This window comes from Leuciscus leuciscus (assembly GCF_965113295.1).
Source record: "Leuciscus leuciscus genome assembly, chromosome: 24".
NCBI lineage: Eukaryota > Metazoa > Chordata > Actinopteri > Cypriniformes > Leuciscidae > Leuciscus > Leuciscus leuciscus.
Window position 1 is genome coordinate 28,691,440 of NC_138723.1, and position 6,801 is coordinate 28,698,240.

The window sequence follows — 6,801 nt, forward strand, 5'->3', positions numbered from 1 at the left end:
ATTCTCGTGTTACACAGCACGTCTGAACTTCAAGAACCAATGAGATTCATTCTTGTGTTACGCAGCACGTTTGAGCTTCTGCAAGAACCAATGAGGTTCATTCTAGTGTTACGCAGCACGTTTGAACTTCCTCAAGAACCAATGAGGTTCATTCTCGTGTTACGCAGCACGTTTGAACTTCCTCAAGAACCAATGAGGTTCATTCTTGTGTTACGCAGCACGTTTGAGCTTCTGCAAGAACCAATGAGGTTCATTCTAGTGTTACGCAGCACGTTTGAGCTTCTGCAAGAACCAATGAGGTTCATTCTAGTGTTACGCAGCACGTTTGAGCTTCTACAAGAACCAATGAGGTTCATTCTAGTGTTACGCAGCACGTTTGAGCTTCTGCAAGAACCAATGAGGTTCATTCTAGTGTTACGCAGCACGTTTGAGCTTCTGCAAGAACCAGTGAGGTTCATTCTAGTGTTACGCAGCACGTTTGAGCTTCAGCAAGAACCAATGAGGTTCATTCTTGTGTTACGCATCACGTTTGAACTTCCTCAAGAACCAATAAGGTTCATTCTTGTGTTACGCATCACGTTTGTGCTTCAGCAAGAACCAATGAGGTTCATTCTTGTGTTACGCATCACGTTTGTGCTTCAGCAAGAACCAATGAGGTTCATTCTTGTGTTACGCATCACGTTTGTGCTTCAGCAAGAACCATTGAGGTTCATTCTTGTGTTACGCAGCACGTTTGAGCTTCAGCGAGAACCAATGAGGTTCATTCTCGTGTTACACAGCACGTTTGAACTTCTTCAAGAACCAATGAGATTCATTCTTGTGTTACGCAGCACGTTTGAGCTTCAGCGAGAACCAATGAGGTTCATTCTTGTGTTACACAGCACGTTTGAGCTTCAGCGAGAACCAATGAGGTTCATTCTCGTGTTACACAGCACGTCTGAGCTTCTACAAGACCCAATGAGGTTCATTCTCGTGTTACGCAGCACGTTTGAACTTCTTCAAGAACCAATGAGGTTCATTCTAGTGTTACGCAGCACGTTTGAGCTTCTGCAAGAACCAATGAAGTTCATTCTCGTGTTACGCAGCACGTTTGAGCTTCTGCAAGAACCAATGAGGTTCATTCTCGTGTTACGCAGCACATTTGAGCTTCTGCAAGAACCAATGAAGTTCATTCTCGTGTTACGCAGCACGTTTGAGCTTCTGCAAGAACCAATGAAGTTCATTCTCGTGTTACGCAGCACGTTTGAACTTCCTCAAGAACCAATGAGGTTCATTCTAGTGTTATGCAGCACGTTTGAGCTTCTGCAAGAACCAGTGAGGTTCATTCTCGTGTTACGCAGCACGTTTGAGCTTCTGCAAGAACCAGTGAGGTTCATTCTAGTGTTACGCAGCACGTTTGAGCTTCAGCAAGAACCAATGAGGTTAATTCTTGTGTTACGCATCACGTTTGTGCTTCAGCAAGAACCAATGAGGTTCATTCTTGTGTTACGCATCACGTTTGTGCTTCAGCAAGAACCAATGAGGTTCATTCTTGTGTTACGCATCACGTTTGAACTTCCTCAAGAACCAATAAGGTTCATTCTCGTGTTACGCAGCACGTTTGAGCTTCTGCAAGAACCAGTGAGGTTCATTCTAGTGTTACGCAGCACGTTTGAGCTTCAGCAAGAACCAATGAGGTTAATTCTTGTGTTACGCATCACGTTTGTGCTTCAGCAAGAACCAATGAGGTTCATTCTTGTGTTACGCATCACGTTTGAGCTTCCTCAAGAACCAATAAGGTTCATTCTTGTGTTACGCATCACATTTGTGCTTCAGCAAGAACCAATGAGGTTCATTCTTGTTACGCAGCACGTTTGAGCTTCAGCGAGAACCAATGAGGTTCATTCTCATGTTACACAGCACGTTTGAACTTCTTCAAGAACCAATGAGATTCATTCTTGTGTTACGCTGCACGTTTGAGCTTCAGCGAGAACCAATGAGGTTCATTCTTGTGTTACGCATCACGTTTGAACTTCCTCAAGAACCAATAAGGTTCAGTCTTGTGTTACGCATCACGTTTGTGCTTCAGCAAGAACCAATGAGGTTCATTCTTGTGTTACGCAGCACGTTTGAGCTTCTGCAAGAACCAATGAGGTTCATTCTAGTGTTACGCAGCACGTTTGAGCTTCTACAAGAACCAATGAGGTTCATTCTAGTGTTACGCAGCACGTTTGAGCTTCTGCAAGAACCAATGAAGTTCATTCTCGTGTTACGCAGCACGTTTGAGCTTCTGCAAGAACCAATTAGGTTAATTCTTGTGTTACGCATCACGTTTGTGCTTCAGCAAGAACCAATGAGGTTCATTCTTGTGTTACGCATCACGTTTGTGCTTCAGCAAGAACCAATGAGGTTCATTCTTGTGTTACGCATCACGTTTGTGCTTCAGCAAGAACCATTGAGGTTCATTCTTGTGTTACGCAGCACGTTTGAGCTTCAGCGAGAACCAATGAGGTTCATTCTCGTGTTACACAGCACGTTTGAACTTCTTCAAGAACCAATGAGATTCATTCTTGTGTTACGCAGCACGTTTGAGCTTCAGCGAGAACCAATGAGGTTCATTCTTGTGTTACGCAGCACGTTTGAGCTTCAGCAAGAACCAATGAGGTTCATTCTCGTGTTACACAGCACGTTTGAACTTCTTCAAGAACCAATGAGATTCATTCTTGTGTTACGCAGCACGTTTGAGCTTCAGCGAGAACCAATGAGGTTCATTCTTGTGTTACGCAGCACGTTTGAGCTTCAGCGAGAACCAATGAGGTTCATTCTCGTGTTACACAGCACGTCTGAACTTCAAGAACCAATGAGATTCATTCTTGTGTTACGCAGCACGTTTGAGCTTCTGCAAGAACCAATGAGGTTCATTCTAGTGTTACGCAGCACGTTTGAACTTCCTCAAGAACCAATGAGGTTCATTCTCGTGTTACGCAGCACGTTTGAACTTCCTCAAGAACCAATGAGGTTCATTCTTGTGTTACGCAGCACGTTTGAGCTTCTGCAAGAACCAATGAGGTTCATTCTAGTGTTACGCAGCACGTTTGAGCTTCTACAAGAACCAATGAGGTTCATTCTAGTGTTACGCAGCACGTTTGAACTTCCTCAAGAACCAATGAGGTTCATTCTTGTGTTACGCAGCACGTTTCAGCTTCTGCAAGAACCAATGAGGTTCATTCTAGTGTTACGCAGCACGTTTGAGCTTCTACAAGAACCAATGAGGTTCATTCTAGTGTTACGCAGCACGTTTGAGCTTCTGCAAGAACCAATGAGGTTCATTCTAGTGTTACGCAGCACGTTTGAGCTTCTGCAAGAACCAGTGAGGTTCATTCTAGTGTTACGCAGCACGTTTGAGCTTCAGCAAGAACCAATGAGGTTCATTCTTGTGTTACGCATCACGTTTGAACTTCCTCAAGAACCAATAAGGTTCATTCTTGTGTTACGCATCACGTTTGTGCTTCAGCAAGAACCAATGAGGTTCATTCTTGTGTTACGCATCACGTTTGTGCTTCAGCAAGAACCAATGAGGTTCATTCTTGTGTTACGCATCACGTTTGTGCTTCAGCAAGAACCATTGAGGTTCATTCTTGTGTTACGCAGCACGTTTGAGCTTCAGCGAGAACCAATGAGGTTCATTCTCGTGTTACACAGCACGTTTGAACTTCTTCAAGAACCAAGGAGATTCATTCTTGTGTTACGCAGCACGTTTGAGCTTCAGCGAGAACCAATGAGGTTCATTCTTGTGTTACACAGCACGTTTGAGCTTCAGCGAGAACCAATGAGGTTCATTCTCGTGTTACACAGCACGTCTGAGCTTCTACAAGACCCAATGAGGTTCATTCTCGTGTTACGCAGCACGTTTGAACTTCTTCAAGAACCAATGAGGTTCATTCTAGTGTTACGCAGCACGTTTGAGCTTCTGCAAGAACCAATGAAGTTCATTCTCGTGTTACGCAGCACGTTTGAGCTTCTGCAAGAACCAATGAGGTTCATTCTCGTGTTACGCAGCACATTTGAGCTTCTGCAAGAACCAATGAAGTTCATTCTCGTGTTACGCAGCACGTTTGAGCTTCTGCAAGAACCAATGAAGTTCATTCTCGTGTTACGCAGCACGTTTGAACTTCCTCAAGAACCAATGAGGTTCATTCTAGTGTTATGCAGCACGTTTGAGCTTCTGCAAGAACCAGTGAGGTTCATTCTCGTGTTACGCAGCACGTTTGAGCTTCTGCAAGAACCAGTGAGGTTCATTCTAGTGTTACGCAGCACGTTTGAGCTTCAGCAAGAACCAATGAGGTTAATTCTTGTGTTACGCATCACGTTTGTGCTTCAGCAAGAACCAATGAGGTTCATTCTTGTGTTACGCATCACGTTTGAGCTTCCTCAAGAACCAATAAGGTTCATTCTTGTGTTACGCATCACATTTGTGCTTCAGCAAGAACCAATGAGGTTCATTCTTGTTACGCAGCACGTTTGAGCTTCAGCGAGAACCAATGAGGTTCATTCTCATGTTACACAGCACGTTTGAACTTCTTCAAGAACCAATGAGATTCATTCTTGTGTTACGCTGCACGTTTGAGCTTCAGCGAGAACCAATGAGGTTCATTCTTGTGTTACGCATCACGTTTGAACTTCCTCAAGAACCAATAAGGTTCAGTCTTGTGTTACGCATCACGTTTGTGCTTCAGCAAGAACCAATGAGGTTCATTCTTGTGTTACGCAGCACGTTTGAGCTTCTGCAAGAACCAATGAGGTTCATTCTCGTGTTACGCAGCACGTTTGAGCTTCTGCAAGAACCAATGAGGTTCATTCTCGTGTTACGCAGCACGTTTGAGCTTCTGCAAGAACCAATGAGGTTCATTCTCGTGTTACGCAGCACGTTTGAGCTTCAGCAAGAACCAATGAGGTTCATTCTCGTGTTACGCAGCACGTTTGAGCTTCTGCAAGAACCAATGAGGTTCATTCTCGTGTTACGCAGCACGTTTGAGCTTCAGCAAGAACCAATGAGGTTCATTCTCGTGTTACGCATCACGTTTGAGCTTCAGCAAGAACCAATGAGGTTCATTCTTGTGTTACGCAGCACGTTTGAGCTTCAGCAAGAACCAATGAGGTTCATTCTCGTGTTACGCAGCACATTTGAGCTTCTGCAAGAACCAATGAAGTTCATTCTCGTGTTACGCAGCACGTTTGAGCTTCTGCAAGAACCAATGAAGTTCATTCTCGTGTTACGCAGCACGTTTGAACTTCCTCAAGAACCAATGAGGTTCATTCTAGTGTTATGCAGCACGTTTGAGCTTCTGCAAGAACCAGTGAGGTTCATTCTCGTGTTACGCAGCACGTTTGAGCTTCTGCAAGAACCAGTGAGGTTCATTCTAGTGTTACGCAGCACGTTTGAGCTTCTGCAAGAACCAGTGAGGTTCATTCTAGTGTTACGCAGCACGTTTGAGCTTCAGCAAGAACCAATGAGGTTAATTCTTGTGTTACGCATCACGTTTGTGCTTCAGCAAGAACCAATGAGGTTCATTCTTGTGTTACGCATCACGTTTGAGCTTCCTCAAGAACCAATAAGGTTCATTCTTGTGTTACGCATCACATTTGTGCTTCAGCAAGAACCAATTTGGTTCATTCTTGTTACGCAGCACGTTTGAGCTTCAGCGAGAACCAATGAGGTTCATTCTCATGTTACACAGCACGTTTGAACTTCTTCAAGAACCAATGAGATTCATTCTTGTGTTACGCTGCACGTTTGAGCTTCAGCGAGAACCAATGAGGTTCATTCTTGTGTTACGCATCACGTTTGAACTTCCTCAAGAACCAATAAGGTTCAGTCTTGTGTTACGCATCACGTTTGTGCTTCAGCAAGAACCAATGAGGTTCATTCTTGTGTTACGCAGCACGTTTGAGCTTCTGCAAGAACCAATGAGGTTCATTCTCGTGTTACGCAGCACGTTTGAGCTTCTGCAAGAACCAATGAGGTTCATTCTCGTGTTACGCAGCACGTTTGAGCTTCTGCAAGAACCAATGAGGTTCATTCTCGTGTTACGCAGCACGTTTGAGCTTCAGCAAGAACCAATGAGGTTCATTCTCGTGTTACGCAGCACGTTTGAGCTTCTGCAAGAACCAATGAGGTTCATTCTCGTGTTACGCAGCACGTTTGAGCTTCAGCAAGAACCAATGAGGTTCATTCTCGTGTTACGCATCACGTTTGAGCTTCATCAAGAACCAATGAGGTTCATTCTTGTGTTACGCAGCACGTTTGAGCTTCAGCAAGAACCAATGAGGTTCATTCTCGTGTTACGCATCACGTTTGAGCTTCAGCAAGAACCAATGAGGTTCATTCTTGTGTTACGCAGCACGTTTGAGCTTCAGCAAGAACCAATGAGGTTCATTCTCGTGTTACGCAGCACGTTTGTGCTTCAGCAAGAACCAATGAGGTTCATTCTCGTGTTACGCAGCACGTTTGAGCTTCAGCAAGAACCAATGAGGTTCATTCTCGTGTTACACAGCACGTTTGAGCTTCAGCAAGAACCAATGAGGTTCATTCTTGTGTTACGCAGCACGTTTGAGCTTCAGCAAGAACCAATGAGGTTCATTCTCGTGTTACTCAGCACGTTTGTGCTTCAGCAAGAACCAATGAGGTTCATTCTCGTGTTACGCATCACGTTTGAGCTTCAGCAAGAACCAATGAGGTTCATTCTTGTGTTACGCAGCATGTTTGAGCTTCAGCAAGAACCAATGAGGTTCATTTTAGTGTTACGCAGCACGTTTGAGCTT